Consider the following 16455-nt stretch of genomic DNA (forward strand, 5'->3'; position numbering starts at 1 on the left):
TTGTGTGTGTGTGTGTGTGTGAGAGAGAGAGACAGAGACAGAGAGAGAGAGAGAGAGAGAGAGAGAGAGAGAGATAAGAGACAGACAGACAGACAGACAGTGACAGACAGAGACAGAGACAGACAGAGACAGAGAGAGGCAGAAAAACAGATAATTTTTCTTTATGCTGTTTAAATTTATATAATGGCTATTGAAATATTTAAGGTTTTTATTTTTCAATGAACAAGTTTGTAAAGGTTATATTTTTTCTGAAATTGTGACAATTTCTACAGATTTTCAAATACATTGGCATAAATTTTTCAGTATATGATGTTGTCTTTATTTTTTCTCTTTTTTTTTCTTTTATTTTAAATTTAAAAAATTTAGACATTAATATAATCCATGAGGTGATCCCTGAGATTACTCTAGTACCCATCTGGTACTACACACAGCCATTACAGTAATATTGACTATATAACCTATGCTATACTCTGTCCCTGTGACTGTTTCGTAACTACTAATTTGTACTTCTTCATCTCTTTACCTTTTTCACCTAGTCCCCCAACTCCCCTCCCTTTTGGCAATTACCAGTTTGTTCTCTGTATCTGTTAGTCTGTTTTTGTTTAGTTTGTTTGTTTCTTTTGTTCCTTATATTCCGCATATACATGAAATCATATGGTATTTATCTTTCTCTGTCTGACTTATTTCACTCAGCGTAATAATACCCTCTAGTTTCGTCCATGTTGTCGCAGATGGTGAGATTTCACTTTTTTAAATAGCTGAGTAATATTCCATTGTACATATGTACCATAACTTCTTTATCCAATCATCTTTTGATGGGCACTTAGATTGCTTCCATATCTTGGCTGTTGTGAATAGTGCTGCCGTGAACACAGGAGTGCATAGATCTTTACAAACTAGAATTTTGATTTTCTTTGGATAAATACCCAGAAGTGCAATTACTGGGTCAAAAGCTAGTTTTATTTTTACTTTTTGAGGAACATCCAAACTGTTTTCCAGAATGGCTGTACCAATTTACAATCCCAAGAACAGCTAAGAGGGTTCCCTTTTCTCAACATCCTCACCAACATTTGTTGCTTTTTGATAGTGACATTTTTTTAATTAAAGAATCTTTAATAAAAGGTGAATGACTCCAAACACTAAGATTTAATTTGGAAGCTCATGGCAACACCTATCAGTGTTTAGTTATTTATTTAAACTTGCCAATGTTGATTGTGCCATTTTCAAATTAAGGTAACAGCTAATAAAACTCTAAAGGAAAAGAAAAGATTATAGCATCCTTATTAGCCAGGTTGTTTCTAAATATTAAAAGTAATATATTCCCTGCCAAAACACTTCAGTTTTGTTTGTCTTTACTAATGTTTTAATGTGGCTTTTCAGCCAAGTTTGCTGTCAGAAGGTCAAGGTATATTAATCTCAAATTAGCTGAAACAATAAACACAACTAAAAGAAAAATCGGCCTCATGATGTAGTATAACCAAGGAAATCAGCCCAAGATACTAATGAGCAGTTGCCTTTCTGCATTGGGTCATTATGATTTTATTAACTTAATGAGACAGGTTGGGAAGCAATGATGAATAATCTTTAAGATATGGAGTAAATACTTAATTTAGCTGTCTGCCTTCATAGTACTTACTGTTTCTGTGTTGTAGTCTTGCAGTAGTAGGCTGGAATATGTCATTTTCTCAGTAATGATATTCAACTTTTGCCTTATCATCATCCTCTCTGCTACTTCTCAATGAATTTATTTCAAATGATAAGCTTTTCTATCCATCAATGTTAAGAATAACTTATTTAATGATTCCAGAAACATGGCTATGTTGATAAAATGAAATAGAAATATCAAGAAATGGAATAAAGAACTAAAAAGATATTTTACTTCTTTCCACTGATTTTAAAATATGCTCAAGAAAATTAAACCAGTCACAATATAGATTCTGCTCTAAGATTAACATTTACTTTATTTTATTATAGTACACATAACAGGTTTCACAGATTTTTTTTTACAAGTAGATAATATCCTGATGTCATGATTAGCATATCTCCACCTGCCATTATGAAATTTCAAGTGGCCCTGTCACCATTTTATATATGTATCTAGATAAAGAGGGATATGTACCAAGACACAAAAGATACTCAGTAGATGTGTGTCTTAGATCGTTTTGGCTTGGCCGCTGTAACAAAATACAACAGAATGGGTATCTTATAAACAACAGAAAGTTACTTCTCACTGATCTGCGGGCTGGAAGTCTGGGACTTCCGCCTGGAGACTCACATTGCAGAAAGGATAAGGGAGCTCTGTGGAGGTCTCTTTGATAAGGACACTAATCCCAATCATGATGCCTCTGACTTCAAAACCTAATCACATTCTACAAGCTTTACTTCCTGATACCTTCACCTGCGGGGTTAAAATTTCAACATATGAATTTTGGAGGGGCACAGACAGTCAGACCTTAGCAGCATGTTACTCTATTTGGTAAAGTGATATAGAGTAACCAAATGTCTTTCTTTTAAGAGAAGCTCATGGGGCTTCCTAATTCATCCCTGAAATAGTTCCCATTTTTTACATTGCCTTTTATAATATCAGAAAGTTTATCTTTGTAAAAGCTGTTGTTTTCATTCACATCATTGCATTCACTGACAAAAACAATATTTTTCACTTTCTTAAAAAGAGACTCTATGTTCCTCAGTTATACTATTTAAGATTATCCTTTCCTTCTCAATACAAGCAGTATTTAACACTTTGGACCACATTTTCACTTACAGTCAGTCCCTCAGAGTATGCTGTGGTTCATTCTTTTAAATTGTTGTGAAATCCACATAATATAACATTTGCCATCTTAACCATTTTTGAGTGTATAATTTAGTGCATTAAAATATTTACTTTGTCATGTTACTATCCCCAACATCCAACACCTAGGTTCTTTCCATCTTACAAAACTGAAACTCGGTACTCATTAAATAGTAACTCCTCATTTTCCCCTCCTCCCAGCCTCTGGAAACCACCATTCTACTTTCTGTCTCTATGAATTTGACTATTCTAGGCACCTCATACAAGTAGGACTATACAATATTTGTTTTTTTGTGACTGGCTTATTTCACTTAGCATAATGTCTTCAAGGTCCATCCAAGTTGTAGCATGTGTCAGAATATCTTTCCTTGTTAAGGCGGAGTAATATTTCATTATGTGTATATACCACCATTGTTTTCCATAGCAACTACACCATTTTACAGTCCCACCAACAGTGTACAAAATTTTCAATTTTTGCACAACCTTGCCAACACTGTTTCTGCACTTTTTTGTTGTTGTCAATAATCACCATCCTAATGGGTATGAGGTGGTAGTGGTTCAGAATTTCTCTCATGATTCTCCAATCTTTCTTGAGATCATTTGGGATAAGTCATTCTGAGAGCTCTATAATAACTTTTAAACCATATGCTGTTGGAAAGAATAGCAGTGAAGAATGCCCATGTAAAATTTGAGAATCTTGAAACATAACAGACATAAGCATTACATTAAAGGAAGTTAAATCCTGGATGATTTTGCTCAGCTTGCTGAAATGTGTTGTCAACAAAAACCTGTGATAACTCAAAGAGTCAGGTAGGAAATGAACTGTTTTATTATTTATGTAACATAAGTTTTTTATAACAAATAATTTTATAATATAAATATAGTATGTTGAATACTAGTGTTTAGAAATTCAACAGAAGCATACACATCTCTGAGGGGTTACTACTGGCACTTTTTAAAAAACCTATCTTGTCCTAGATATGGGGTAAAATGTTTTATATGAATCATCTTATGTAGTTTGTTCAACTATTCTATAAGAAAGGTATTGTAACAGATGAGAACATTAGAGAGATTTAGTAACTTGGTTAAAATTCATAACTGGCAAGCGATAGAACCGGAGTCCAAACCCATATCTCTCTGATTTTAGAGCCTACTCTCTATACTCCAAAGAGACATTCATTCAACATAATCCTTGCCCAAATCTTAGAGTAATTAAAAGCATCAGTGTGTCTTTACTGTATACAATATACATGCCAATAATCATGATGATCGCATTAAAAACTAGAATAGATTAATATAAAAAGTATTAAATTTATAACCCTGTTTTTAAGTTAAAATTAGGATTTACCAAATTTATTATTAACCACAACGTATATGTGTGGAAATAACTTGAAATATTGAGTTGACTTTTTAAATGTCTATTGGTGATTTTGATCGTAAAATGTTTTAGAGAGAGTTATGGCTATATTAAATGCTATTCATTGGTCAATTTAAGTATTTTTTCTTTAAATGAATCATGCAGGATTTGTGGGCCTTTGAAAAGAAAATTGGTGGTGGGGGAGGGCAGTTATAATTGCAGTGAACTAAACACCATGCTAGAATATTTGAGGAAGATTATCATTGATCCAATTTGGTCAAAATGATTTTCAGTTTAAATCTTTATTCCTCCATTTTTAGTGTGATTCATTAAATTTTCTAAGAAAGAGCATTTAACTCTTCTCTTGTAATGATGTAATGCTGATATAAAAGTACATTTTATCAAACATCTTTTTATATATTTATTTAAAATCATTATATTTTGCTATTTTCAGTATAGCTTGAAATGAATACTTACAAAAATTTTATTCTTGAAACATGTTTTTTTTTTTTTTTTAATTGGTACTTTTCTACTGATTGTTTTTCCCATATATATCTTGGGATTTTGACATAGGTTTCATAGCAAGTGTAGCTGTATATACAGATTTTTTTTTCTCATGAACTTTTTGATATAGATTCTATTTTATTGTCTTATAAAAATTAGTCTACAGCCATACCACCCTAAACGTGCCCAGTCTCGTCTGATCTCGGAAGCTAAGCAGGGTCAGGCCTAGTTAGTACTTGGATGGGAGATCGCCTAGGAATACCAGGTGCTATAGGCGTGTAAAAAAAGAATAAAAGAAAAAAATTAGCCATCAACATTAACATTTGGGTTTATTTTTTTCAATTCTCTTCAACACAGAGACACACACAACAATAACACATATGCACACATACAAATACACATGCATTTAAAATTGGTAGCATATAGTAAATGAAGTTTTATGTCCTTTTTAATTATTTTGTTATATTACATATTTATATCCTTTTAAACTATGTTTTGTTATATTATGAACATCTTCCTCTTGTAATTATATAGTCTTAGAAATTTAGTTATTTAAAAAATAAATTGCAAACATGAGGTCTCATAACATGTTCCTGCTTTCAGACCTCCTTGGGGTTGTAGACTCCCTAAAATGCAAGGGTAATATTAGTGAGCCAAACACCTAGCAGAATCTCTGGAAGCATTATGGGCTTTATGGTACCTGCCAATAGCACGGAAGTGAGCAATATGACCTTTCAAAACAAGTATTAAGTCTCTTTCAATAATTAAATAAATTTAAAAATATACTCTACCATTGTATTAATTTATAATCCCTTTTCTTTATTCTTTATTCATTACAATAATAAAGCCAAACCAAATCAAACCAAAAGAAAAAAAATGATGATTAGCAGGTGCATTACAAGTTTAGGTGGGAATGGGCATGCAGGTAGACTTTACCCCCAATTAAAAGATATTTATCTAATTTAGCCTTGTCTCTGTGTATCTGTCCCTTTCTTTCAGTTAAAACTTTCAAAATAGATTTATATTCTCTTGTCAACTTCGTATGCAATGTTCTTTCTCTTCAAGATTATATGAAAGGATGGAAAGAAATCTAACTATGGGTGGTGAACACAAGGCAATATATATACAACATACTGTTGAATTGTACACTTGAAGTTTATTGGATTTTGTTGATCAGTGTCACCCCTAATAATTTTTAATACAAAGGAAAGAACAAAATAATAAAATTCCTTCTTTTTCTCTGCAGAAAAAAAAGATTATATGAAAAGTATAACTACTGAAATCCTAAATATCAACTAAAAAAATAAGTCAAAGTATTGCTACTGATTATGATAACTAATATTTAATGAATGTGGGACACCATTCTCAGCACTTTACATGCATTAAGTTTAGTAGTCTTCAGACTTTATGATGGAAGTGTATTATTATCCAGATGGGAAAAACATGGGGCACAGAAAAGTTATGAAACTTTTCTAAATGTCAGAGCATATTTAATATTGCACTGCATTTTGTTCTGCAAACAACAAATTCTCTTGAGCAACTAAGGGAGTGTCACAAATTTTATGGCTCAAAACAGAAGCCCTGATGATTTCCTTCCCCCCAAAACATATCTTCTCATTAATAGCACCACTCTTAATTCAGTTGTTCAGGCAAATAAATAAAAAGAAACAAAAACCCTGGGAATTTTTCTTGATTATTCTTTTTCACTCATGCTCCTTATCCAAGTTCTGCAAACTTAACCTACAAAATGTATCCTGAAGCTAACACTACTTATCATCTGCACCATCACCCTAATCTAAGCCATCATCATCTCTCACAAGGACGACTAGAATAGACCCTTGACTAGTCGCTCTGTTTTACATTCCCTCTTCATAGCTTACCAAACAACGGCCACAGTAATCTTTTAAAAATATACATTGGATTTCATCACTCCTCTGCTCAAAATCATCCAAAGGCTTCCTACCAGGGGGTAAAAAAAAAAAAAAAAAAAAAAAAGCCCTGATTTGTAAAGCTAGCCAATTTTCATAGTGTAAATATTCCCATCAGGACTGATTTCAAGTTACCAGCATGATGTCATGCAACAAGGAATTGGAAAGAGATACACACAATTGGCTTTTCGAAAACAAGTGCAAGCCAGCTCCAGCACCACATTGGTGTATTGCCTGTTTTTCTAGACTATAAAGTAACTTTGACTTGAGAAAGCAATTTTGTTATCTTCACCACTGTATTAAACACTGGCACAATAAATAATGCATTGCTCAAAAATATTGATAGAATAAACTAATCAGTGAACTAACATATATTACTCTGTGGGGCTTTAAAATATCTATGGAAGTACAGAACATTAGAATCTGCATTAGAAATCTTGGAAAATCCAAAGGTGAGAATGTTAGCTAAAGCAAATTTGATTGAAGGTATAACTGTCCTTCCCACCCTTCTTAATCAAGGAGCCACCCCAAACCCTGAGTGCATATTCTCTTTTAAATCTTCCAGAAGAGATATTGAGAATGTAAACATTTAAATGTATTCTATTCATATTCCAATAATTTCATTTATGTTTAGGCTGCAAAAATTGATCTGAAGTTAGTCCAGTATGCTGTGTACTTTAAGCATTTGATGCATGTCCAAAATGTTGATGTCAAGAATATCTACAATTCAAATTTCAACCTTTTTTTTTTTTTTGGTTTACATTATAATTTTAAAGTTTATGACCTAGACAGAAAAAAAGGACTACACTTAAGAATTTTAATAGTCATACTGGTGCTTTTCACTTCTGTGATGATACTTGATAGTATATTATGCTGAACAGTCAAAGAATGGAAGAGTGTCCTCCATACAAAATGTATGTAAAGTGTCTATTTACTGCTGTTTATTGTCACTATTTTTAATAGCATTCTATACTCATTGCCAGACACGAAGACTAGGATAAGAAAAGTTAAACCTCCATCCTTCATACCTTTTACGATGCTTTGCGAATAGCTACAGTTATTTAGCAAAAATCCACAGTATATTTAGATTTAACAGAATCTTGGCTTCATAATGAAGTACTCTATTAGAGTGTCGTTTATGTTGTCTCTGTTTACAATTATCATTCCACATATGCTTATGGTCAAATTCATGGGTGTTCTGCTGCCATCCATTCTCCGCTGTTTAGATGGATTTAATTTATAGTGTCAGATTCTATTACTGATGATCTTGTGGCTTTACCATTGGATATTGAGTAATTGTAGTCAATCAAACTGCTCAAGAAGCCCTATGGATTATTATGTTTCGTGCTTTTGGTATCAAAAAAGAGATAGAGCTTGACACTATATTGGTAAAATACTACTTCTGTTTCCCAAAGATACATTGTTCTTTAAGATTTGTGTCTAGACATTGTGATTCAATGTTCTATTGAATAGTAATTTCAGAATCAGAATTTAATGACAATATTGTGTCATACTTTAAATGTCAACGTGTGTAGGATTTTTCTAATGAAGGCTTTTATATAAATTAGTTATGTTAAAGACTGATAGAATGCTCACAGCAGGACACTTGTCATTATAGAAGGTGTCCAACATCATTTGTTCTTTTTCCGGATAACTATAGCCATGGCTTCTTGTGGCTTTTATAACCCATTTAATTGGAAGGATTTCAGTGTTAGAACATTGTTAGAATACAACTTTTCAGCCAGAATGACATCAGACTTTGAAGCTTTCTCATTTTTTTAAATTTCATTTACACTCTTCACACTTCACTGGCAAGTGAGGTCACCTCTTTAAAACTTGGAGTAAAAGCTAGCTTGATAAACTCTTGAAAGAATGATGTGTTTTGAAAATTTTTATTTTAGAGGGAGAATATGTGATTTAGACATATTTAAGATTATTATCTTGGTATAATTTCACCTGTCTATGATGAAGGATGTGTCACCTGTACTTATTAATGGTGTGTGGTTGTTAGGTAGGTTCACCCTTTAGGCACTTGTGAAATCACCTCATGGAGATAAATTGACTCCATAAAAGAAGCCATACACACAAGCCTGCAGGAGCTGAGCAGGGCTGTGGAAGACAGGACATTCTGGACATCACTCATTCACAGGGTCACCAAGAGTTGGAGCTGACTCAATGACATATAACATGTACAGAAATCACCTCAGAGGTTTCTTAAATCATTTCAGAGGTGGCAGTCTTTTTTTGCTTACCTATAAAATTGAATTTAAAAAAATAATTATTTATCTATTATTGTAAGGCATTAAAAGAAATTTATAGAGTATTCTATAGTTTCTCCTGCTAGCAACTTATAACTTAGTTTGGTGGTAAAACAAGGACAAATATTCTTCTTTACAAAGCAAGATTGAATTGTTATGAGATGTTCAGTTGTTAGTTTGAAATATAAAACGTGTATAAGAATGTGGTTAGGTTAGAAATTAAGATGTAGGAAATATCTATATAAAGAAGTTTGTTGAAATATTCATAGGCATGAAAGGCATTATTATTTATGCAAAATGCAAAATTAGATGAAACTGGATGTATAAACTTTCTCCATAATTTACTAGTCATGTGAAATGGAACAAGTTACCTAGTATATTAATCTTCTATTGTGGCCATAGCAGAGTACCACAAATTTAGTGGATTTAAACAACACAAATTTATTATCTTACAGTTTAATAGGTTAGAAGTCTGATATGAGCCTTACTGGGCTAAAATCCAGGTTTGGGTAGTATTGTATTCCCTCTGGAGACTCTAGGCTCCATCTCCTCCTTTTTTCCAGCTTATACAGGCTGCCTGCATTCTTTGCTCATGGTCCCTTGCTCCATCCTCAAAGACAAAAAAGAGTTGAGTACTCCTCATGCTTCATCACTCTGACCTTCTCTTTTGCTTCCGTCTTCTATGTTTATGGATGTTTGTGTTTACCTTGGGCCCATTCGGATCACCCAGGATTATCTTCCTATCTCAAAGTGTTTAACTAAATCATATCTGTAGAGTCCCTTTTGCCATGTAAGGTAACATATTCACAGGTTCCAAGGATTAAGGTACAATCTTAATCTTTGAGGAGACATTATTCTTTCTATCACATCTACCCTATCATTTCAATTTTCTAATCAGTTCTTGCTTATCTCATAGGGTTCTTGTTAGCAGAAACCAATTTCTGTATGCTGAAGTGCCTGGCAAAAACTAGGCAATAAATAAAATGTTACTTTCCTATGAGAAAGATTATGAGAACATAAAGAATTGGACACACCTTTGTTAAGGAAACTTGAATATGAAGAACCACAGCAGGAGCACTTACACAGGGTTTGGAGAGAAATTCAGAGGTGCTGTCTTCTGAATATTCTTTCTGCCTTCACATCTTCTTCCATTGTTTAGTATCCATTTGGAAAAAAAATTTGTAATAGGAAACATTTTTTTTTTAAGTTCTGAATTATAAATACAATTTTTGAAAGGTAAAGACAGTTTCAGCATAGTCAAAGGCTGTAGAGACTTCAAGGAAAATGAGGATGGAGGGGAGAAAATATGAGTTTTCCAGGAAGGTTGCTGGTATCTCTTCTGAAAGTGATTAAAATAGGGTGATGGGTGGTATAAAATAGGGTGATGGGTGGGCGATAGGAGGTGGTAAAGTAATAAACAGAGTGTACTGACTATTCTTAAGAACATTCCTAGAGAAGGAAAAGAAAGTGGGGCAATATATAAGCATGAAAATAGCTGATGTTATTTATAATAGTTAAAGTCGAATATGTGTTAAGTGACTCTGATCTGTTGAAAGAATTCATGAACCAAGATCTGAAAGTTTCATTCTGTCTTTTATTTGCTATTCTACACTGTTAACATTATATGTCTAACTCTTCTCATCACTACAAATCTTTGCTATTATTTCCCAAATGCTTTGAACTACAGTGATTCGTTCATGTCTGCAATGTCATAAATTGGAGAATGCGTAGGTTCTTACCTTGGTAACTATAGAAGCACAAAAACAAAGGCAATGCCAGGTATTTCTCCAGGGTGAATAAATTTTAGAAGGCAAGTTTAAACTGTCACATTTCCAATTGTCTGTGATTCACACTAATATTGTGCTCTGTGATGGCTTCATTGAAAGGACTGTCATGTTCTATGGGGGACTCAGCCTACCTGCTCTTTTACCAGTAGCTGGTGTGAAAGGCATGCTGTTCCAATGGCTTGTTCACATGAGGCAGGTCAATCTTTTGAAACCATAGATTGTTTAATATGAGAGAGAAATTTGTAAGGAGAGAACAGATGTCAAGGGCAGTGCTAAAGAGAAAGAAATGCTTGCCTTTTACTTGTAGCTAACATTGTTAAAAATAATATCAACTTAATGAAGCATGAAGTATTAAATGCATTAATAAGCTAAGGGAGGACCTTATTCATTCCAATTTGGATTCCATTCACTCATGTTACTAGTATTCTTAAAACTGGACTAAAATTTTGATACCTTCTGGGCTAGCAATGCTTTTTAAAGTTGGTAGTTAATTTTAGAGAATTATTAAGATCTATTTCTTGAGCTCAGAATACAGTGTAGTCACAGAGTTAACCATTTATCAAGATAATAAAGAAAAGGCATTAAATGTTTACTCTCTAAGAGGAAGCACTAAATTAACAGTACTGATAAATCATTATGTGAAAGAGAATTATTTGTTTATTTAAATGAGATGTATTAGTAATCTTTTTATTCTAATTATGAAAACTTCACAACATACACAGAAGTATAGAGGAGAATACCATAGATCCAGATGAACCCAACACCAACCTGTAAGAATTAACTCATGACTCTTCTTGTATCGATTCTATACTTATCCACACCCTGCCTCACACCCCAGATTATTTGGAAGCAAATTCCATATTAAATAAAATTCCATATTATTTTCTCTATAAATACTTTAGTATATACCTCTGAAGGATAAGGCTCTTTTGTAAACAAAATCATTGTCACAATAAAGATTAATGCTATTAGTGCTACTTCTTTAATACTAACAAATATACAGAGAATATTTAAATTCATCACATTTTCTTCCAATTTTTTTAACAGTTGATTGGTTAAACCAGGATGAACCTGAAGTCACTTATTGCATTTGTCTGATATATCTCTCATCTCTCTTAACCTAGAATCTCATTTTTAAAAAATTTTCTTGCAGTTTAAGTTTTGAAGAAACCATACTGTTTGTCCAATAGAGGCTCTCACATTCTAAATTTTGCTAATTGTATCCATGTGGTGCTGTTTACATGCTACTGTATTTTGCGTAAACTGATGTTTAAGTTTAAGAGACTTTCTCTGACTTGGGTTCACTTTTTGGGCATGATTATTTTATAGATGGTGCTATGTGATTCCGTCACACTGCAGAAAATGTCCAAATGTCTATCTTTTGGGGATATTATTGGCCATGGAGTCATCATTAGAGAGGTCGTCTTTGTTGTAAACAGTAGCATACTATGTAACTGCAGTTTTCTCCATTTTGCTTTTTTATTTAACAATATTTCCCTCTATTTGTTGCTCTTCTGTCCCAGGTTTTCTTGGTGATTCTGGCTTCTTAATTCTTCCAAATCAACTTTATAATCAACTTGTCCAGCTCTAGGGAAAAAAAATAATATTTTTAATGAAAAATGAAATTGCTTTACATCTATTTTAACTTGGGAGAGCTGAAAAATAACATTTATTTTTTTTTAGAGCTAGAAGTTGAGATTTTCTTTCTTACAGAGTATGGTAGAGAAATCGTTCAAATGCTTTCCCATGAGTCGTTAGGCAACGATTAAAACCTTTATAAAGAAACAATTTCACCAAATAATTGAACATTTTATCTTCAAAGGATTTCCATTAGTCATCCAGTTAGATTACTGTTTCTTAGAAATTCTGGAGTGATGGGGTAATTCATTTTCAAATGTATAAACTCTGCATGAGTTTAACGTGAGTATAAAAAAATCTATTTTAATTGAGGGCAGAGTGTTTCTGTTTCTCTGGCAACATGGGAACCACTTATCCTGAGGTGAAATGGCTCATTTGCTTACCTGAAACCCATTAAGTTCACACTCAGCAATTACAATATATACTTGGGGAGGGGTGAGAGAATAAATGGGCTGCACATTATAACTGAATGACAAATACAAATCATATCAGTATGTGGAATTATTGTAAATGAATTTGTCTGGAAGAAAGTACAGATGGGCAAGAGAACTATCCTTCTGGACTCCCCATTACATTCTTCTATGTTTTTTGAAGTAAGTGTAAATTTACAAAGGGGCATAAAACTCACTCAGAAAGTAATAATTGAGTATATAGTCAAATGAATTTTTTAAAGTTTAAATTATCATTTAAACACTTGTTATGTTGGAGCTTGACTTAAATTTAGGTCTAGTAAAGGTATTACCAAATCTGTATAAAGAGCTCTTCGAAGAATTCTTAAGATTATAATGAACCGTTTATTTCCTGTGATTGCTCAGAAATGTTTGCTGGGGAGTGAGAACTTGGTGACGTGTGGTGTGATGGGGGTGGGTCTTTGAGTGAATCCTCTATTGTACTGGGACTTTCAATGAATTCCCTCCATTCAGCCCCACTTCTCACCCCTGCTTCTTGTCAGATCTGCTGCTGTGAGGTTCTGCTGGACTTCTCCCAGGGCAACGGCCACTTTGAGTACTGTAGGCCATGACCTCTGCTCTCCCTCATCATCCAACTCTCATGGACCTTCCAGAAAAACGCTGAACTCTCCTCATCCTCTTCTCTTTGTTGTTATTGGTTTCTATTTTATTTCTTTATTCTCTCTTTTGAAGTCCCAGGTGAAAGAGCAGATAATATGAGCTGCATCCATCAACTCAAACACAGAGACATATATACATTTTACATAAAGCTTCCTAGATCATTCCAATGAGTACTAAGCTTGAAAGGTAATAATTTCTAGGATCCTCTCTCATTCCGATATTGTGTAACTCTCATTACTTTCCGAAAGCTAATATTCCTATGTGGATAAATAAGAGAATTTGTCAAACACGCTGTTAGAACTAAGAATACAGATGAATTTTCAAAATATATTAGAGATGACATCACAGCACATGGAAATGTTAAAATTCATATCATACTCTGCAAGAGTAGGCACTAGAATATTAAAAATCTCTTTCAAAATTAAGCAGTTTTGTTATATGGACTTTCTATAGGAAGTTCACAGGCAGACAGCCATGTGAAGAATGAGGCAGGGCTCAACACTGAGCAGAAATTACATAGCCACATGTTCTCTTTAAAGATTAGGAAAGAAGAAATGGAAGAGAGTAATTAAGGTCAAATCCTATGAGAAGGACAAAGTGTCATCTTCATAGAGAGTGGCCTCCATTAATATTTTCATGGCTTTCTCAGGGATCAACCTATAAAAAACAGAGATCCAGAGCTTTGTTATATCATTAAGTAGTCATTCTTTGGCCTGTCTCTCTTAACTGTGTGCCGGTGACACTCAAAAGCCTCAGTAAAATCTCCAAAACACACTATTCTTTGGTAGCATTTTTCTAGATCTGTGATTCTTCTAAGGACAAAGGACCTAGGATAAACTGGGATCCTTAGCATATAGCAGAGAATATTTTTTTAAAAAATCTAGAACCAGCAATGCATGTGCTAGAAATTGGTTCTGGATGTTCAACTTACCCACAAAGGTTATAGGTGAGCTAAGATATTATGTCCCCGGGCAGCATCCAGAGTGGTCAAAGCCCCTAGGATGCTCTCTTCAGGCTGTGAAGGTCTCCTCTTTTACCTCAGTATTGTACCAATATCCTATCTCTGCCATGATATGAGAAGATTAGAAAGCATCACTATATATGATGGTCATTGTACATTGCTTGTTACTTTGGAACTGAGGGTTCTTTAGAAAGCCTCTATTCTCCAGTTCCGCCCTAAAAGAGATTAAGTTCTTAATACACTGCTTGTTATAGCAGGAACTTCTAATACAATTCTGCATCAATGAAGTAATTATATAATATTTTGTTAGGTGACATACAAATAGAATATGAAATAGAAAGTTCACTTCGTTATGTATAAAATGTCAAACATTTGGTATTATTTCAAAAGTTATTTTGGATTTTTTATTTATGTACCAAGTTCATAAAAAGTGCCCTCCAACAGAGGAAAATTTGGGAATTGTGTGTGGATGTCTAAGGTTCATCAAAGCCTACCTGTCATCGCCTTTTTGTACTTCTTATAATGAGGCGTTTGCTTTCCTCATTGCACCCCTTGTAGATTGAGGTTTTATTCATCTGAAAATGAGATTTTATAACTACTGATTTTGAAGAGTCTTTATGCTGAAAACAGAAGACATAGTTAATAAAAGTAGCATAGATACATTAGAGAATGATTCTATTAGGGTCATTAAAATTGGAGTACTTAGAAAATCACTGTTAAAATTTTCACAGCCATTCTCTCATGCCTTCAAAGAATACTCCTATTCATTGTGATTTTCAATGCTGTCTACCACATTTTAAAAAGTTTATTCAAAATACTACATGCCAACTAATTTAATTAATTTTGCATGAAATGTGAAAGAATCCATAGAAAATAAATGAAAGGAATATTGTTTTGAAATGGAACTCTTCAAATATTCTCTTAGGAAATGAGTTCCATGTCACTTAATGCTAGTTGTTATATTGAATTATAGAATCTGTGGGGTTTCTAGTATAACTGTTTTTCATGGATTTTATCTATTATTTCAGAGCCAACACAGAAACTCTTAAGTCATATATCTACATTGTAGCTCTAAGAGAATTTGGCTTCTGCCTATATTTGCTGGCAGAACTGCTTTCTAAACAAAATTCTTTATTGATAATCTCAGTGTATGTTTTACTTTTCTTATTGGGTACCTATGATCTCTAATTATATTTTGCTATTTCTTTTATTGTTGTTTTGTTTTCTATTTTTTTAAAAAACTGCATTTTTTTTTTTCTAGAAGGAAAGATGCTCATTTGAAATATTTATACAGGTTATTTTTTTCAGAGAACATGCAGTGTTTTGTATTTATTATCTCAGCATTTCTTCCATGATTTTGATTTTGAAAAAGAAACATTGAGAAGCAGAGGATAAAAGAATTTAAGTAACTTTCTCGGCTCACAGAAATATAATAGGATGGACATCCAAGGGATGTATGTCTTAGTTCCTGAAAGTGACAAAAAAGGCTGGTGTTGACTGGGACTCAAGTTCAAACAAACAGGAAAAGAAAAAAGTGTTAAGCTAATAGAAATAACATGGAAGCATGTCGCAATAATTTTGGTTATTCAACTAAATCTAATAAATATTGAATACCCGCTGTTTCAAATGTATTATAATAAAGATAGTTGCATCTTTGTCCTTTAGAAGCTCACAATTTAGTTATCTGTATTCTTTATCATTTTGCTAAAACTGTCACAAGTACTTTAGAATTACCAGAAATTCAGACCATTGTGCTTCGTATTTATAATAGAGACAACTACCTTTCTGTGTTCTATTAAATTAATCAGTAGGTATGTTCTTCAGTGAATTTCTTTATGAAGAAATTTCATGTAAATGAGTTGTTGGATATAGTGTCAAAAATAATTCCTTATGAATAATACCTTAAAAATGAAGAAATAGCAAATATTTTAGATGATGGTTCATGGACTATATTCTATCTTATCCCTATTCTTATCTTTTCTTTGATACTTATTTGCTTTAATTTTTTTTTTATTTTAAAAGTAATTTTATTAAAAACAGACATTTATGTTAATAAATTTAAATAGCAGGGTATTGGATGAAAAGTAAAAGCTCTCCTCCTTCTCTCCCTGATTCTTTGTTTGCAAATCCCAGAGGTAACAGCTTTAATATATTCATGTGT

The 16455-nt window shown here is 33.1% G+C and overlaps 1 protein-coding gene and 1 pseudogene across 2 annotated transcripts in view; both read left to right on the forward strand.

The window, feature by feature from the left end:
- Positions 1–16455, forward strand: part of LAMA2 (laminin subunit alpha 2) — a 493622-nt gene that overhangs the window by 138945 nt on the left and 338222 nt on the right. The window lies entirely within an intron of this gene.
- LOC112474351 lies at positions 4811–4929 on the forward strand (annotated as a pseudogene).

This window comes from Pteropus alecto, unplaced genomic scaffold (genome assembly GCF_000325575.1).
Source record: "Pteropus alecto unplaced genomic scaffold, ASM32557v1 scaffold79, whole genome shotgun sequence".
NCBI classification, from domain to species: domain Eukaryota; kingdom Metazoa; phylum Chordata; class Mammalia; order Chiroptera; family Pteropodidae; genus Pteropus; species Pteropus alecto.